At 40.6% G+C, this 19,687-nt stretch overlaps 1 long non-coding RNA gene across 1 annotated transcript; it reads left to right on the top strand.

Annotated features, from left to right (window-relative positions):
• Positions 1-493: 493 nt before the first annotated feature.
• LOC113006398 (uncharacterized) lies at positions 494-5,620 on the top strand. Its single transcript, XR_003269744.1, has 2 exons — positions 494-904; positions 4,379-5,620. It is a non-coding gene; the product is annotated as an uncharacterized LOC113006398 (long non-coding RNA).
• The last annotated feature ends 14,067 nt before the right edge of the window (positions 5,621-19,687 follow it).

A 19,687-nucleotide genomic window follows, 5' to 3' on the forward strand; every position in this document is an offset into this window, starting at 1 on the left:
GCGGGTGACAATACCCGTCCTCGGTGGCCGCATCCACTTTGAGTTTGACACGAAATTGTCTTTTTCCGGTCCATAGGCTGTTAAGTCTAATTGTTGAATGTTGCCATTGTGTTTCTTAAATTTGTACAGTCTTAGTTTAAGCAGTAGGATCAAAGCCATTCCTTTGATTCTGACCACCTCTCCAGCCACTCTGTGCTGGGGGAGGTTTTATTGTAGATACATCCTAACTTGAAGATCTGTTTGATGTTTAGAGCTTCCTACCCTTTGTATGGTTTCACTGTGTTATCTTTGGTAAACCATACATTGGGTGTGGGGGAAGACTACCCTCTTTATGACCAAGGATGTTGTTCCTGCTTTTAGGTTTTATGACCCTTTGACCAACACACACACACACACACATTCTCACATAACACACACACATTCTCACACACACACACACACACTCAGTGTATACATTTACATACAGTGCCTTGTCTTTGTAACCAAAGGGGGGTTGCAAGGGGAGGTGTTTTGTAAACTATTGTTTGAAGTTTGTCAATAAAAGGCGGCGAGAGGAGGCCACCAGTGTGGTCATTTCAACGTGCTGGTCACAGACGAGAGGCCTCCCTTGCGCAAGAAATCGATCGAACACTGTTGCCTTGCTTTTCTTTCATGGGAATAAGTCTTGGATACAGCGGGGTCTGAGTTTAGACCCAACATTTATTTGGTCCTTCGGAGCCGGAGCCTAACACATTGCATCCACCGAGGAGAGGGAGAGGACGCCACCGCAACGTCTGGGATGATTGACGTAAAGCCCTGGTGTTTTTGGCTTGCCACCAGGCCGGGAAGTTTGCGCCTGACCTCCCCTCGGGATGGATGACGATTGACGGGATCCAGAGACTCTTCCCATGAACGTAAACAAACAGTGAGTACAGAAGGCCTTAGAGAGTGTCTCTATAACTGTGTGAATGAATGTGGGATCCTAGAAACGCGTCACCGTGATTCTGCGTGAAACGTTTGAGTCCCGGGGAGCGCTGGTCACGAGAGCGCACGTGGACCCAAAACAATAGAGAGCGGCTACGGGCTGTGCGTTAAACGTGAGTCCGGGAGCGCGCTAGCCGCGTGAGAGAGACGCAGGCTTCTCCGCCGTTTGGGGTGTAGAGAGTTCTCCGCCATTTGGGGCGTGGAGAGAACCTAGGTTCAGAGTCCGGAATCTCCGCCATTTGGGGCGTTGGAGAGTGTCCGAAGGTTGAATTCTCCGCCATATGGGGCGTTTGAGAGTTTTCAACAGAGAGCGCTAGCTGTGCGTGCAGACGCAAGCGATAGGCCTATGTTGTGTGTGTGTGCGGGCCAGACGTGGTCTGCGTGAGTGTGGCTGATTGTTGTCTTGTAATGGAGAATAAAATGTGTAAGTCTGCCTTAGAAGGAGATGTAAAATTTATGGAGAAATTTTTACCAGGCAGCACGCAGTATGTAGGTTGTTGGCGTAAGAAATGTGGATTTGAAGGGACATTAGTGGAAGTTCAGTGTAAAATGCTGGTAGAAAGAATAGCTGTAAGTGTAGCAGGTAAAACAGGTAAAGCGAAGCAGAGGAAGGAATTGCAGTTAGCAATTGCTAAGTTGTGGCTGGAGCAGGCTCAGAAGAGGAGAGAAGCACAGAATGTTAAAAGAGCAATATTGCAAGAAGTAGTTGTGAAACCTGAGGATGAAACTACAGCTCAATCCACTGCAACTACTCTAGAACAACACCGTAGAAAAGCATTAGGAAGAGCAAGAATGTTAGCAGAAAGTAGAGTCAGAGAAGAGCGTGAGAGAGCAGAGGTAGAAGTGGAGGAGAGATTAGAGGCATATTAGGAGCAGCATTGAGTCCAAGACAGACTAGGCAAGAGAGGAGACAGAAAAGATGAAGAAAGTTTTTCTCCTGATCAATTCCGCGAGTGTGAGAGTGTCTGACGTCATGGTGTGTGTGAAAGGTATCCAGCTGGGGCAGACGTGATTCTGCAGGTCACCTGCCCAGTGGACAAAAAGAAATAAAATAGTTGTGTGGATGAATGATGGCACGAAGAGTGTTTGGTGTTTCTCAGTCTGAAACAGCTGTAATGCTATTTTCTGTTTTGGAGAAAAGTACAGTTAAAGAAAAAAAACAGAGAGATGTGTGTTGTTTTAAGCAGTGATGAGAATAATGGAAGTGTGGTGAGAGATGAACACAAAAACATACTGAAAATGCATTAACTATACTAACCCCACATGCATATACACATACAATGATACTCATGAGACCAGACAGCATCTTAAGCATGAGATTCTGTTTGTCATCTTGTCCAAGTCACTAGTAAGATGAAAGTGATACATAGACTAGTGGACTGAATATTATAGGAGGACAGATGGTTGCATCATAGAGGAGGAAACAGAATGCTGATGAGAGGTCTTGAATGAGTGAGTTGAGTGAGCTGATTGTGAGTTTCTGGTGTGTGAAGAAGTTTTACCATGGCACACATTTAGTTACATGAGAACTAAAACTTATTATGTGCTAAGACAACAGGGTTATGCTGTATGTTGTGTGTATGGCTGATTGGATGAATGTTTGAGATTAAACTGGCTGTTTGATTTGTCTTTTGTTACGATTTATCCCCCTGGCATGAAGAACACGTGTCATGATTTAAACAAGGCCTATCTTTCCTTTATTTTCTTTGATTTCTTTGATTTTCTTTCTTTTATTTTGTTACTTTCATGGTGCACTGAAAGTTTTGTTTGATGATCTCTGTTTGAGCAGATCTGCACGATTAGAATCGAAGCGTCGTCAAGAAAACTGTTGCAAAGTGAGCTTCTCCAAAATTAAAATGGGCTCTTATTTGGGACAATCAGGAAACAAATTCCTGTCCAAAAGGATTCAACGAGAAAATCCAGTCTAAATTATTTTTCTTTTTGAAATGACGTTGTTTTGCTGAGCGTGGAAACGGATGCGACGATAATTTCCACAATTAGCAAAAGAAGGAATCACTGAGTGAATGAGTAAGAATTTTAAAATAAATGGGGAACTGACTGACTGACTTAACACCATTGTGTGAAGTCAACCCCCACTTGACAAAGGTGTGGATGTATCTCTGTGTGTGTCTCTGTTACAGGAGCAGAAAGATGATAGCAACATCTGAGGTTGCGTGATGGTTTAACCTTTTAAATGCCATTTTTATGTTTGTGAATCTATCAGAGGTGTGTTATTCATGGGCTTGTGGTACTCACAGAAGTTACTGTGAGAAAGTGTGTACACACCTGCGCAGCGCTAACATTTGCATTTTTTCTTACAGCATTGCAGTTTTTCATGTGATTTGATGATGTGGTTTTTAGCAGAACAACTGGTGGATGTTTGTTTCTTTATTTCAGGTTTTGTTTTCTTTAAGAGTGCATGTAGCATTCAGCAGAAGTGGACAAGTGACATGAGTAAAACAAATAAGAGATTACGATATTTATGGAATAGTTTATTATGGGCTCATTTGCTGGCCACTTTTGGACCCATAATAATATATGAGTGGAGTGACTTTGCTTAAGGGAAGTCACCGATTACATTAATGTTAACTGAGCACATGGGATGATCCATGTTTGAGGCGAATTATGGTAACAATAGTGATTTAATGATTTGAGAAAACCTGCACATGACACTTGTCTTGCTGATGCTGAATGCTTGTTACCCTTGTGATATACTTGTTTATAAGTGTGAAGTTTAATTTTACTTCCAGATCTTGTTTTCCAGGCCATGATGGTGAGTATGCAGGCTCCTGGTGGAGCCAGTTTTTAAGGCAGGGATCCAGGTTTGGTGAGTTGACGCATGAGAGTGTCCATGCGTCAAGAGGTGGGGTCCAGAAGTAACATTAAACAATGTTTTCTATTATTGTTGCAGTGATTTGTGTGATTAGCTGTTTATTTACAAGTATTAAACCTATGCAAGTGGTGCATCCTTGTTCAGATGAGGCTTTGATGGCCTATAAGTGAAGTTCACTGATTACAATGTGGAATAACATTGAGATGTTAAATAATTTGGAATAAATTATGGGAAAACGTAGGAGTTTAATGAGTTTAGAATAAACCTGCAATGATACTTGTCTCTGTGATGCTGAATACTTTATTACTCTTATGATCTACAGTTGGTTGCGAATGTGAAGTTGTTTTAAATTTAAGACTTTGTCTTCTGTGATACAGGAGCTGGGAGCTAAACAAGCTGAACATTTAAGTGCTGATTAATGTTTTTACACAGGGTTACAGCTTGGAGTGAAGCTGCTCCAAGGGACAAACCCTGGAGATTGTTTTAGGGAGACTGTGCAACACTCTTGTACATGTCTCATTGGGGAGTTGACACATGGCGAAAGCCGTGTGGCGAGAGGAGTGTCATTTTTTCAATTTGTAGATGTCGTGAGATGCCATGATGAGAAGGAGTGACTGAGAGGATCGCCCACAAAATGGAACCTGAGGGAGCGTGCCAAGCTCCAAAAAGTGACAGCGCAGAGGAGGTCCAGCGATGGACTTGTGGTTCTGTGAACAGCACAAATGCAAGGTGACTGTAAAATAACTAACAGCACTTTTTCCACAAGTGAAGCCAGTAACTTACTATCCTAAAAGATTAGCTCTAGTTGCTCGTGCTTTACCTCCATGCGTGAGATCAGTATGTGCAGCAGCTTAAGCTGTACAATGTTTCAATAGTTTATTTCACCTTTTGCAATTGTTAGTTCCACACGAGGTAGATGTCTACTACTGCAGACTAAACTTACATTTCTGTCACCTACAAGACACTTGTCTTTAATGTTACTGTTACTCTCACAACCACACATATTACCATAAAGTGGTGCAGAATTCTGAATCTGTCCAACCCTTTTTGCCAACGGAGGAGGGCACTTCTCATGAGTGTAGAGAGCGCGAGGAGAAGACATGTAAGCTGAGGGATGACTTAATAGATGTGCCACTCGTTGAGGAAAAGGTTTGGTTTGTTGATGATTTGAGTTTTATAACAGCAGAGGGACAGACTAGAACAGGTTTTACTGTAGCAGACAGTGAGAGAGAGTTATCTATGTAGGACAACTAGCATGTTTCATGTTTGCTTGAGCAGCAGAGATGCTAGCTTTAACGGAAGCGTGTAAAGCTGTAGAGAGACAATATACACTGATAGGTAGTATACATTTGCTACTGTACATTTCTTTGTAGTGCAGTGAGTGAGACGAGGTGTGACAACCTCTACAGGGAAACCTGCAGAACACACCAAACTCTTGCAAATTCTGCTGGATGCAGCGTTATTAACCAGTGGAATTGCCGTTTGTAAATGTGCAGCACACATGTGAGGGAAAGATCCAGTTGCATTAGGAAAAGATTTTGCAGATAAGATCGCAAAAGAGGCAGCTGTAGTTAAACATGGTGTTAACATTTTGGAAATACAGCATCAGCAGACATGCACATCCACTCACCTACAGCAGGAAAACAGTTGTGACTTACAGAGGGAGCAAGCTTGCAGGATGATTTTTTTTATCTGTGTGATACACCAGTACTGCCTAATAATTTGTATAAGACTGCTGCTATTTTGAGCCATTGGCTATACCATGTCTCAAACAGGAGGGAGATGAGCAGTCGTTATACTCACTCTAGGATTATTAAATACTTTTAAAAAAAAAAAACTTTTTTGCAGAGAGAACTAATGGAACAGTAAAGTTAGGATTTAGGAAGACAGGCAGGACATGGTTAGACTGTATAGAATAAGTACACGAGGATTACTCCAACAGAGAATGGTCTGACTCTTTGAGATTACACATGTTAGAGGATTTAGAGTTAGAGTTAGAGTTCCAGTCTTCTGTAGTGATGATAGAAAAGCAGAAGAGAGAGCATATTAGCAGATTAGATGCTTGAAAATGTTTAAAAGTAAAGTAGTCATGAGAACAAATGATCTGCCAGATGATTCTGTTTCTTCGCAGGAGCAGAGCCTGAAGTCTGGAGATTGGATGATGATAAGGCCATGGAGAGGAAGTGCTGGTCCAGTCCATGGTGGGAAGGTCCATATCGGATGCTGCTGACGACGACCACAGCAGTGAAGATTGCCGGAAGGAACACTTGGATATATCAAGCGCACTGCAAGAAGGTGACACACATCCAGGCCAGCTCGGAGTAAGTGGCAGTGTTACAGGAAAAATGTTTCTATGTTTCTTTACCTTCTTTTAAATGTGCAAGCATGCCCTTTTGTCTATGGTTAGATTAGTTTAGAATTATCTTTTTAGACTTTCTCAGCAAAGACATACTGTTTTGGGACATATTGTTTTAGATTGTTTTATCTCTCACAGCCTTCTCCCAGCTCTCTGCTGACGAGACTAGCGCCACATATGGAGTTGTTTATTTTATTTGTTTTGTATTTTCTTATCCTGTTCTCACTGTCTTTCCTATAAAAATTACCAAGCCACTGTGCATGGTGTGAGTTGTTCTTAGCAGCTCACCCGTGTACACGTTTGATAAAGAAAGTAACTTTGTCTCATTGTGTCTTTATTTCTCCTGGGTCTTTTACAGAGTTTTCCCCCAACATTTCTTGGTCCTTCGGAGCCGGAGCGCCTCCATCGTGTCCCATCTCCGTGACCAGTCCACGTTGCTCGTCTGTCGACAGCCCACACACTAGGTGTGTGGTCAAAGACCAAGGGCGTTAAATTCGAGTCTTGGCCAACGTTCTTAGAAAGCGACCCACGGTGGTGGGGCCCGATCGAGGTGGACCAGACCCGGCGACACTGACCAGGTAGATACAGACACACTGACACAATCTTGCGTAAAATCGTATTTTAAATTCAGGGAATTTAAAATAGCGAAAGTAGCTCGTCGCGACTGGAAGCTCCCCACTTCTGTGGGTTTAAAGTAGCTCGTCGGCTGGTAGCTTGGAGCTCGTCGACTGGAAGCTCCCCACTCTTGTGGGTTAGGTTTGGAGCTCTGGGTAGCTCCCCCAGCTGGGTCAAGGGAATAAGTAGCTCGTCTACAGAAAGACTGGCAGCTCCCCTTATGATAAGGGTTCCGATCGCGCGAATAAGTGTGAATGTGAATGTATGTGTGTGTATTGTTTTAATTAACGGAGCAAGCTGAATTTTCACGGTCCAATAAGAGACTGAGCTGCTCCTACTGTGTTTTTCTTTTACTGCTATTCACTGACGTGCTGGTGAGTTGAGAGAACGGTCGAGTTCCGTCTCGTAAAGTTCACACCGCTTTTGGAAATAGTCCGAAAGTAGAAGGGCGTGTGAGCAACCACTCTCGTCTCTAATACCAGCGAAGGTGATAGCAACTGTATTGTGTATATATTACTTAAACAAAAATAAGTAAATACATAAATAAGATGGGTAATCAAGCAAGTGAAATTAAAACTCACTCCTGCTGACGAGCAGTGGTGAGAAAAGAAAAGTCCAGACGCCGGACAAAAACAGTGTCTGTAAACTGAGAGATTTAAGAAAACAAAATATAAACAGTCAGAAGAACAGAACTCAACTGCCAGTTTAGTAAAACCAGAAGACGAGACACTGTGCAGTTCCCACAATCTTTTTAGTAAACCATCACTCACTCCTGCAGCCGCATCTGCAGCAACACCCATATCAGGAAGAACATAATAATCCTTTATTAAGTGAAAACTAGAGATCACAGTAGTTTTGTAGTAGTTTAAAAGGGTTGAAAACAGACCCCACTGAGTAGATATAAATATAAAAAGTACGAAATAAAGATGAACAAAGGGAAAATTACAGTAGAAATTATCTTTAGAGTATTTGAAATTAATAATAGCAAGGATAACAACCTGTAAAGTGATATTAACAATGAAACACAGTTGGCATGATGACCATGCCCACAATGTATAAAATGAATATAAAGCAAATAATTCACACGAAAATATTTTAATAACATAAATAAGGTATATTAAGGCTGTGTCATTGTTCAGCCAAGGACAGTGTGTGAAAAGGTAACTGTCTCCACCCTGGGAAAAGGATGATACTGCAGGTCATCTGAAGCCCTTGATGGATACAAAATAAAATATAAATAATATATTATAATAGAACTGCCTGGTCCGCCATGCAACAGAGAGAACAAATGTGACCGCAGATTGGATGAATTCAAAATTATCTGTTTGCTGAATAAGATGATCCTAACTATCAAATTGGCTCAGTAGTAGTATAGTGGTACACACTGATAAAATATTATAATATGCTATTGCTGTTATATAAGACAAAGGGTATAATATTAACAATGACATAATATTAATATGAAGAGGCACCTTAATCGGTTATGATGTGAGGTGGATAATTGTTAAGCAGTAGTCTGCATCAAGCTTAAGGTTTGCTGAAACTCAGTGTAATGACATGTGAGATGAAGACAATACAGAGAATAACTAAACTAATGAAGTGCATAGAGGCACTTGACCAGCTTGTAACCTATCATCCTAGAATGACACATTGCTGAGATATAGAGCACACCTATAATAACAACCAATAAGCAAAACCCTGTAGACAACAGCTAAAACTACAGGATTGAGAAGCTGAATTAAATATGTAGACACTGCTAAGCTGATGAGCATGTTACACATTTTCTTTTCTTTTTATTTATTTGTTTCTTTTAGAGCAGAAGCTGCTGTAACACACCCAAAGAAAGACTCTAGGTCTGACCAACCGTTTCAGTCGTGGGAAAAAGATGACAGTCAATAAAATTCTAAAAGATAATTTATTGACGAAAAATATATCAAGAGATAAAAGATAAAACAGTCCAGTGTCCCACTTATGAATTGTATGAAAACACACAGTCCCAAGGCCAGAGCCAGCTATGCCACACGGCCAAGTTTAACAGGGTTAGAAGTTGTCCTTGGAGACCCACCACCCTGCAAGCATATAGTCAGTGGTCACTCAAGCCTCTGCAACCCTGCTGCCTTTAGGCTGTGGCATATAATAGGCCCTGGACTGCACAGAGAGACAAAACAACACAGCAGTGTTTGTAGTGTGGGCTATAAGAAGACCGGTGTATCAGTGCAATCAAGTACACCTGCCTCTAATTAGTCCAACCCCATTCCAGCCATTGGCTCACCAAAAATGTGACACACACAAAACCACTCCCAACCCAGTGCAACTTCACACAATAATATGGAGCTGAATTAACACAGGCACATTAGTCTACCATGTTACAAGCTGCATGCTATTAAAAGCCAACATATGCAGACTTCTGCCTTGTTCGGATGGCAGCATTTTTTTTCTTTTTCTTTTGTGTCCTGACACGTTTATGTTTTTTGTTTTTGTTTGATTATTTTGTTGGTTTTGGAAACGAATTTAAACGAACTTGTGACAATACTTGAGAATCACAGTGACACATAGTGATTAGGCATATGATTGAAAAATGCCTAGGTTTAGAGCTGTGAGCTATGAGCTGTGAGCAATGCAAAGTTAAATATATATATTTGTATAAATGGGAAACAACCGTAACTTGAAAGTTTGAAATGTGTGAGATCCATGCATTGTTTGAAGAACTAGAAATTATCTAAAACTGCCTTAAGTGAAAATGTAGAGTTGCATCTATTCTCCCAAACAAAAAAACAAAAAACAAAAAAAGGGAGAAGCATTCTGTAACTTAAAAATAAGGCTGACTGTTGACAACAGACTAAAACACTAATTCGCAGGTGGCTATCAGGAACAGAGAGGCGAGCAAAGTCACAAACACCAAGGCCGCAGACAGCCACGCAGAAACAGCAGATAACATAGAGACAACGCCTGCTAGAACCGTGGAGAGGAAGGTCACTTCACACGAGATTGTTGCGCATGTGAAATACACAAAGATAAACAAATAACCATTTATATAGACAGCCAGTATGTTTTCTCTGCTGTGCATCATTTTGCAAAAAATCTGGAAAACCAGAGGAATGATTACACCAACTGGCAAACCAGCATGCCAACCTCTTACAACGCCTACTGACTCTTTCATTACTACAGGCAACAATTTTGCTGACAGAGCAGCAAAATAGGCGGCACAACAGGCAAACATCACATTGATGGCAGTAAACACACATCAGATTCCACTGGATGTGTTGAAAAATGAACAAAAAGCAGCAAGCACAGCAGAGCAGGCAAAATGGCTAAAACACGGTGCAGTTCTGACAAACGACTTAATGATGTGTTATGGCAAGCCAGTGTTGCCAAAATTCCTCCACAAAATGGCGGCATTAGTGACTCATGGCTGTACGCATTTGTCAACGGGGGGACTGACCAGTATTGTCAACTCTCATTTCTACACTGTAAATTCTACACAATACTCTCATTTCTACACTGTAAATTCTACACTGTAAATTTTGAAACCTCAGCAAAACAATTTGTCAGAACGTGCATGACGTGTCAAAATTATAATGCTCAGGGAAACCTGAGACCACACAATCCATATGGACTTTATTGAGCTAAATGAATGCCAAGGGTAAAAATACACCCTAGTGGTTATAGATGTATTCTCAAAGTGGCCAGAAATCTACCCAGTGAAAAAGGCAGATACAATTTCAGTAGCAAAATGTATGTCTAAGTTGTAGGAAAATAAAGAGATGATTGTAAATGACGAAGAATGTAATGATGTCTATCAAGTGTCTTGCAGATCACAGCCCGGTGACTGGGTTCTGATCAAAGTGCTCCAAAGGAAAAACTGGAGCTTGGAAAATAGCGGAACGACCATCTTGCATCCATCAGAGCCAGTAAGTGAAGCCATCTAAACACAGCTGACAGCAGGCTTGCCCACTTGTTGTGATCTCGCCCGGTGGAGGGGTCAGCTTTCCTGGCCGGGGGGTCTACTCGCGACAGGAGGGTGTGTCCCGTCGTCATGAGGTGGTGGCTCTTAACAACTGCAGCGGCCCTGACCATGGCCGGGCTCCTCACCTTTGCTTCCGTGAGGGACAATAAGTCACGCTATATGAAGAAAAGGCAGACACTGTATGACAAAGGAAAGTACACCAAGTTTCCCCATGGCTATGCCACAAATTTCTGGTGGCAGTTTATGAACACTACAGCTTACTTGAATAATAAAACTGACTGCTATGCAAAAACATATACACTTTCTGCCCACCGAGGAACGAGAGGAAGTGTATGGACTGTTCACTCAACGAAACCTGTGCCAGTAACGCGACACTGATGAGCCTCAACTGTCGCTCCAACTACAGCTACCGAATGATACTACAAACAAAGACTCATTACCAGACAGGATGTGCACGGACGGCACCAAGCAGTAAAGGAACCAGAGTTTCGCATCTGAGGAGGAGTGAAATTCTTACAGAGCTTGATCCCCGGCATTGGAGTTGCCGAGGTGCGGGATCACGTGGAAATCAACCGATATGCTCTGCTACGACACATCAACTTAACTAAGGCCCTGGGAACCGCCTTAGCAGGAGAACAGCAGGCCATCAGAACGATGGTGCTGCAGAACAGACTGACACTAGACCTGCTAACAGCATCACAAGGAGGAGTTTGCAAGCTGATCGGGGAAACATGTTGCACTTTTATCCCTGATGGATACGAAACTGGAGGAGACATTTATGAAGCTTTGCAGAATTTGACCGCTCTGCAAAAATATGTCACTGACCACACACCTGGAGCAGCTACAGCACAAAGCTGGCTGGACTGGCTGTTCAGCGGTTCATGGCTGGCTGCTGTAGCAAAGCCATTTTTCCTTCTAGGTCTCATCATGATAGCACTGCTCATATTAGTGTTGTGTGTGTTGCCATGCCTAAGAGTAATGATTTCAAAGATGATAACAACTACAATGACTGCTTATGTTGCCGTGCCTCAAGAAGAACAGCATCCCGTTGCAATTCTGTTAGAGGAGAACTTGTACTAGCTGCTAATAAATGACGTGGTGATTAAAAATGACTTGTCAAGTGATCATGCACTGATTAAAACATTAGTAGGTTATGCAAGTTTTCATGCTTTTATTTTTTTTGAAGTCTTCAGTTTTAAACATAAAGTTTCCATTTTAAATATGAAGTTTTCATTATTTTACATATAAAGTTTTCAATTTAAGGTTTGCATCGTTTTAAGTATAAGGTTTCATTTTTGAAGTTTTCATTTTATAATATAAGGTTTTCATCCTTGTATTTTTTGAAGTTTTCATTTTACATATTAGGTTTTCATCATTTTTAAATATAAAGTTTTCATTTTACTTTTCATCCTTTTATTTTTTGTAGTTTTCGTTTTAAAATATAAGGTTTTCATCCTTTATTTTTGTAGTTTTAGTTTTATTATTTTTTCTTGTTTATTCCACTTGTTATTTCATTTACTATGATTTTCATTTACTATGTTTTTCTTTGTATTATTTTCTTTTGTTTTATTCTTTAGACCAAATGACTTCCATTTCTGCTATGCTGACATTTTGAGAATTTAAAAATTGCTTAAGATACTTCATAAATAACCTTCACAGACAATTGTTGTATACATTTAAAATAAGTTAAAACAGGAGGGAATGTTACAGGAAAAATGTTTCTATGTTTCTTTACCTTCTTTTAAATGTGCAAGCATGCCCTTTTGTCTATGGTTAGATTAGTTTAGAATTATCTTTTTAGACTTTCTCAGCAAAGACATACTGTTGCTGTAGAGAGACAATATACACTGATAGGTAGTATACATTTGCTACTGTACATTTCTTTGTAGTGCAGTGAGTGAGACGAGGTGTGACAACCTCTACAGGGAAACCTGCAGAACACACCAAACTCTTGCAAATTCTGCTGGATGCAGCGTTATTAACCAGTGGAATTGCCGTTTGTAAATGTGCAGCACACATGTGAGGGAAAGATCCAGTTGCATTAGGAAAAGATTTTGCAGATAAGATCGCAAAAGAGGCAGCTGTAGTTAAACATGGTGTTAACATTTTGGAAATACAGCATCAGCAGACATGCACATCCACTCACCTACAGCAGGAAAACAGTTGTGACTTACAGAGGGAGCAAGCTTGCAGGATGATTTTTTTTATCTGTGTGATACACCAGTACTGCCTAATAATTTGTATAAGACTGCTGCTATTTTGAGCCATTGGCTATACCATGTCTCAAACAGGAGGGAGATGAGCAGTCGTTATACTCACTCTAGGATTATTAAATACTTTTAAAAAAAAAAAAAACTTTTTTGCAGAGAGAACTAATGGAACAGTAAAGTTAGGATTTAGGAAGACAGGCAGGACATGGTTAGACTGTATAGAATAAGTACACGAGGATTACTCCAACAGAGAATGGTCTGACTCTTTGAGATTACACATGTTAGAGGATTTAGAGTTAGAGTTAGAGTTCCAGTCTTCTGTAGTGATGATAGAAAAGCAGAAGAGAGAGCATATTAGCAGATTAGATGCTTGAAAATGTTTAAAAGTAAAGTAGTCATGAGAACAAATGATCTGCCAGATGATTCTGTTTCTTCGCAGGAGCAGAGCCTGAAGTCTGGAGATTGGATGATGATAAGGCCATGGAGAGGAAGTGCTGGTCCAGTCCATGGTGGGAAGGTCCATATCGGATGCTGCTGACGACGACCACAGCAGTGAAGATTGCCGGAAGGAACACTTGGATATATCAAGCGCACTGCAAGAAGGTGACACACATCCAGGCCAGCTCGGAGTAAGTGGCAGGAAGACCGGGAACAAAGGGGGGGGAAAGCCTCCAGGGCCCCTCGTCTCAATCCGGTGAAGAAACCAACTGAGCCACAGGTACTCATCAGAATGGCTGGGAATGTGCTGTGCATCTTCTTGTGCCTGTGGACCCTGAGTGGGATGACAGGAGCGCATTGGGACAGAGCAAATCACACCCAGTACCCGCATGGGTTTTCAACCAACTACTGGTGGCAGTTTAAGAACACAACCGGATAGCATCACTTGGAGCGAGACAGTTTGTTTGGTTGCTTTAGCAACACATCCAGGAACACTGCCAACTTTTCAACTGCTCTGAACCTGAATGGAAGGTTGATTCACCAGTAGCTGGGAAGGTGAACTGCTCTGGTGAGACAGACCTGCTCGTCTGACTCAAAGAATATGACTTGTTGCAGGACATTATACAGTTAAACGAACTGGAAACAGGCCAATTGCCTATGTGTACGAAGGACAATGGATTAGCCCAAGTTGGAGATTAACCATGGAACATGGCAACATCACTTATTCTTTTGTCTTCTGCAAGAAGGATGTAAACAGAGAAGCCTTTTGTATACATTTACATCATGAACACTTGAGGTTTTGAGCCAAGAAGATCAAAACCCCTTGATCCAATTTCCTTTACAAAGCTTTTTCTGTGGTGACAACAGGACAGGAGAAGAGTTGTAAATGCAGATAATTCACCAGTTGACTCTAACCCCCACAGGATGCCTACAGTGAAAAGATTTGGGGGGTTGATAGGAGTCATAAAGAAGGGTGTTGACCAGGCTGCAGCTTTGAAGTTAGCTGAGAGCCATATGGACAAACAATAAAGTCAACTGATGCGTTTAAATACCTATGTCTGTATACAGTTGGATTGTAGAGACATATGATTTTTGAGAATGATGATTCTTCTTGTTTGACCTTTGACATTCAGTTGTGTACTTGAAGAAATACATAATGAATTGCACGACAGGAGTAGATCCGCCACGAGGCTGGATAGCTTGGTTACCGTCTGGTCCTTGGTGGCATCTTCTTTTGAAAATATTAATTCCTGTTTTTGAACTGTTGATACTGATTTGCTTATGTATAGGATGTAGTTTACTGTGCATGAATGAAATCTACACTGACACTGTCAAACAAGGGGTGCATAAGTTGAAATTTAAGAACAATGACAAAAAGGAGGGAAATGTTAAGTCTAATTGTTGAATGTTGCCATTGTGTTTCTTAAATTTGTACAGTCTTAGTTTAAGCAGTAGGATCAAAGCAATTCCTTTGATTCTGACCACCTCTCCAGCCACTCTGTGCTGGGGGAGGTTTTATTGTAGATACATCCTATCTGAAAGATCTGTTTCTTTTGATGTAAGCTTCCTGGGTTTATGACCCTTTGGTCAGCAGGAGGTCACACACACACACACACACACACACACACACACACACACACACACACACACACACACACACACATATATATAACACACACACTTACATACAGTGCCTTGTCTATGTAACCAAAGGGGGGTTGCAAGGGGAGGTGCTTTGTAAACTATTGTTTGAAAATTGTCAATAAAAGGCAGCGAGAGGAGGCCACCATTGGGGTCATTTTCGTGCTGGACACAGACGAGGCCTCCCTTGCGCAAGTAATTGATCGATCGACTGTCTTGTTTTCTTCATGATGAATAAGTCTCTAGAATTAGCAGGGTTTGTGGAAACACAGACCCAACATAGGCCCAAACCGTCCTTTATTTTCCGTACTCCTGGGAGTACAGTAACGTATCTTCCCAGGAAATACTTAATAGTCTCTTCAGTAACCCAAGGATTGTACATGTGTACAGTTAAGATCCTATAATCATTCCTATACAATGGAGTTACCGTATATTTCCTCAGTTCTCCATCTTCTTCTCCGATGCACCTCCTTCTTACTTCCTCCGCATACTGTCCCGTGCAAAAGGTCACGTCGTAGTGTTTACTCGCCGTGCTCTGCTGAAGACAGTAGATCTCCTCCGGCTGTATCTTTAAAGCTTCATAAAGGATCCTTCGTCCAAAGTTGATTCTGTCGTGGAAATCTTCTTCTTTCTCCATAAGTTCAAATCTCAAAGTATTTCTTGTACCATGCGTCCATGCATTCCTCTCATGAAAATTGGCCGACGCCGCCGCCATCCTTCATTGTTTCTAGCCTACTGATAAGAACAGATTTTTTTTTTTCCTTCTTTTTATTTTCTTTCCACAACAATTCCAACATTTTACCTTTTCCTTTAAAATGATAAGGTTACATTCACTTTTCTCCCAACATTCGTTCATAACAAAAAAAAAAAAAAAAAAAAAAAAAAAATCCTATTTTCATCTTTCCCCATACAAAGTAACATTTTCAAATAACTTATCATATTACTCCTTATCTCCCCCTCCCCACTTTACCCCTTACCCTTTATCTACCACCTCCTTTTGGGTACTTTCAAAAAATAATCTTTCCATCTATCCTTAATCGTATCGATTCCCCATTTTTGTAGTTCGTACCAATATATCCCTTCAAATTCCTTCTCTATAGCCTTAATCGTCCCAATTTCCCCCCATTTAAATCCCCCCGTTATGCAGCCCTGTCTTGCCTTCCATAATTTAAGCTTAATAATTGACAACAACATACAACGTATTTTATGTCTCTCATTTGTTTTGCCCTTAGCCCTAAAAAAAGTGATTTCTTCATACGTCACCATCCCCAACCCTTTGTACTTCCCCTTTACCCCTTCCCATACCTTTTTAGCGTATTCACATCCCCATAGTACATGTTCAATTGTTTCTTCTTCTACACAATTTTCCCTTGGACACTTTTTTTGTTTCCCCAAATTATGTGCATGCATTGTGACCCTCACTGGTAGCCTTTTATGTAAGTGCATCCAGTTAAAGTCCTTTAAAACATTTTTGAAACTCTTGTCCTGTGCAAGTTCCCACACTTCCGGGCTCACCGTTACCTGATTGTGATTAGCTTTCCATACCAGTTTTTTGTATAAAAGTTTATGATTTAATACTGTATCCACCTCTTTACATTCCGAATGTTTCTTCCCCCATCTAACCATCCTCTGCAAATATTCTGGTCTAGACTCTGCTTTGGGACCTTTATTTTCCCACCCAATCAAAAACCGGTATGGTATCGCTAACCAAAACCATAACAATATTTGGCATTTATGCATATGTCTTTTTCAATAATGTACAAACATTTGCATAAAATATTGTATCCAACTTTAAAGGAACGTTCGGTACCCCTTTCCCACCATCTGCAATTTCTTGATACATGTGTACTCTTTTTACATACTCATAACCCCCCCATATGAATTTGAATATCCCCCTCGTTATTTGTACTCTATAAATCTGAGGCATCGGAAACACATAGGCCAAATGTAATAGTTTCGGCACTACCTCACTCTTTATGACCAAAACTTTCCCCGATATTGTAAGTTTTCTTGCTTTCCATAGGCCTAATTTTTTATCCACCGCATTCATCTTCTCTTTCCAATTACAGAAAGCATCACCTTCCTTATTTCCAAATGAAATTCCTAAAATGTCCATAGGACCTTCACACAAAGTGAATTCACAAATGTTGTCTTTTCTACCCTCCCATATCCCCAAATATTTGTACTTTGTTTTCTCTTTATTTATTTTCGATCCCGTCGCTTTTTCGTAAGCTTTTAAAATTTCTATCACTTCCCTTAAGCTATCATCATCTGCCAGATATAATATCGTATCATCTGCTGATAAGAACAGATTTTTTTTTTTTTTTCCTTTTTTTTTATTTTCTTTCCACAATCATTCAAAAACATTTTACCATTTCCTTTACAATGACAAGTTTACATTTCCATTTTTCCCCACATTCGTTCATGACAAACTGATTAACATTTTCATATGACATTTTCATTTGACGTATAGCTTATCATTACTCCTTTTCCCTTCCTCCTTTCCCTACACTTCACCTACCACCACCTTTTGGGTACCTTCAGAGCAAAAAAAGGAGAGAAATCTTTCCATCTGTCCTTAATTGTGTCTATTCCCCATTTTTGTAGTTCATGCCAATATATCTTTTCAAATTCCCTTTCTATAGCCTTGATCGTCCCAATTTCCCCCTCTTTGTATCCCCCCATTATACAACTCTGTCTTGCCCTCCACAACTTAAGTTTAACAATTGATAACAACATGCAACGTATTTTATATCTCTCTTTTTCTGTACCTTTAGTCCCAAAGAAGGTGATCTCTTCATAAGTCACCGTCCCCAAACCTTTATACTTCCCCTTTACCCCTTCCCATACCTTTTTTGCGTATTCGCATCCCCATAGTACATGTTCAATTGTTTCTTCTTTTACACAATTGTCCCTCGGACACTTTTTCTGTTTTCCCAAATTATGTGCGTACATAGTAACCCTCACGGGTAGCCTTTTATGTAAATGCATCCAATTGAAATCCTTTATGACATTTTTAAAACTCTTATCCTGTGTGAGTTTCCACACTTCTGGACTCACCGGTACCTGATTTTGGTTGGCTTTCCGTACCATTTTCTTGTATAGGAGTTTATGGTTTAATACTGTATCCACCTCTTTGCATTCCGGATGTTTCTTTCCCCATCCCACCATCCTCTGAAAATATTTTGGTCTAAACTCCGCCTTAGGTCCTTTATTTTCCCACCCTATCAAAAAACGGTATGGTATCGCCAACCAAAACCATAGCAATATTTGACATTTATGCACATAAGTCTGTTTCAATAATGTACACACATTTGTATAAAACATTGTATCTAACTTCAACGGGACATTTGGTACCCCCTTCCCACCATCTTCTATTTCTTGATACATTTGTAGTCTTTTTACATACTCGTAACCCCCCCATATGAATTTAAATATCCCCCTCATTATTTGTGCTCTATATATCTGTGGCATCGGGAACACGTAGGCCAAATGTAGTAATTTCGGCACTACCTCACTCTTTATAACCAAAACTTTCCCCGAGATTGATAATTTTCTTACTTTCCAAAGACCCAACTTCTTTTCCACCGCGTTCATCTTTTCTCTCCAATTACAAAGCTCATCGCCTTCCTTGTTTCCAAAAGAGATTCCTAAAATATCCATTGGACCTTCACACAAAGTAAAATCACAGATGTTATCTCTTCTACCCTCCCATATCCCCAAATATTTATACTTTGTCTTCTCTTTATTTATCCTAGATCCCGTCGCTTTTTCATAAGCATTTAAAATTTCTATCACATCCCTTAGACTATCATCATCTGCCAAATATAATATCGTGTCGTCCGCGTATTGTGATATTTTTAAACATTCCCCCCGTGGCATCATTATCCCTTTCACTCTTTGGCTTTCCCTTATTGCACAGGCCAAAGGTTCAACATAAAGTACATAAAGCACAACAGATAATGGACATCCTTGTCTCAAACCCCTTGTTTGATGCACCTTTTCTGTAAGAAATCCATTTAATTTTATTTTCGAGTTTATGCCCTTATATAAATTCTTTACCCATTTTATAAAGGTCCCTCCCAGCCCCATATACTCCATTGCCCTCCACAAAAATTCGTGATCTACCCTATCAAAGGCCTTTTGCTGATCCAAGCTCACACATATTGCTGCCAAGTTTCTATCCCTCACATATGTAAGTATATCTCTGTGTAGTTGCACATTCCAGGTAATTTGCCTCCCCCGTACCCCACACGTTTGATCCTTCTCCACTATGTGCGACATTACTCCTGCAAGTCTATTTGCAAATATCCTACTCAAGATCTTATAATCCACACATAACATGGTTAACGGTCTATAGTTATCAAGTTGATGTGGGTTGCCTTTCTTAAATAATACGGAAACCACACCCATCTTCATACTCTCTGTCATCGCCTCTCCCTCCATGATTTCCTTAAAAACTCCCACCAAATGTATCCCCACCACCCCCCAAAGGGTTTCGTAAAATTCCTTTGTTAAACCATCTATTCCCGGCACTTTATTTGCCTTCATTCCTTTTATTACTTTATATGCCTCCTCTATTGTCACTTCCCCCTCTAGCCTTTCCCTTTCTTCTCCCGTTAGTCTCTTCTTTATTTTCTTCAAGAAGAAATCCCCTTTCCCTC

The sequence above is a fragment of the Astatotilapia calliptera genome, chromosome 15 (assembly GCF_900246225.1).
Source record: "Astatotilapia calliptera chromosome 15, fAstCal1.2, whole genome shotgun sequence".
NCBI classification, from domain to species: domain Eukaryota; kingdom Metazoa; phylum Chordata; class Actinopteri; order Cichliformes; family Cichlidae; genus Astatotilapia; species Astatotilapia calliptera.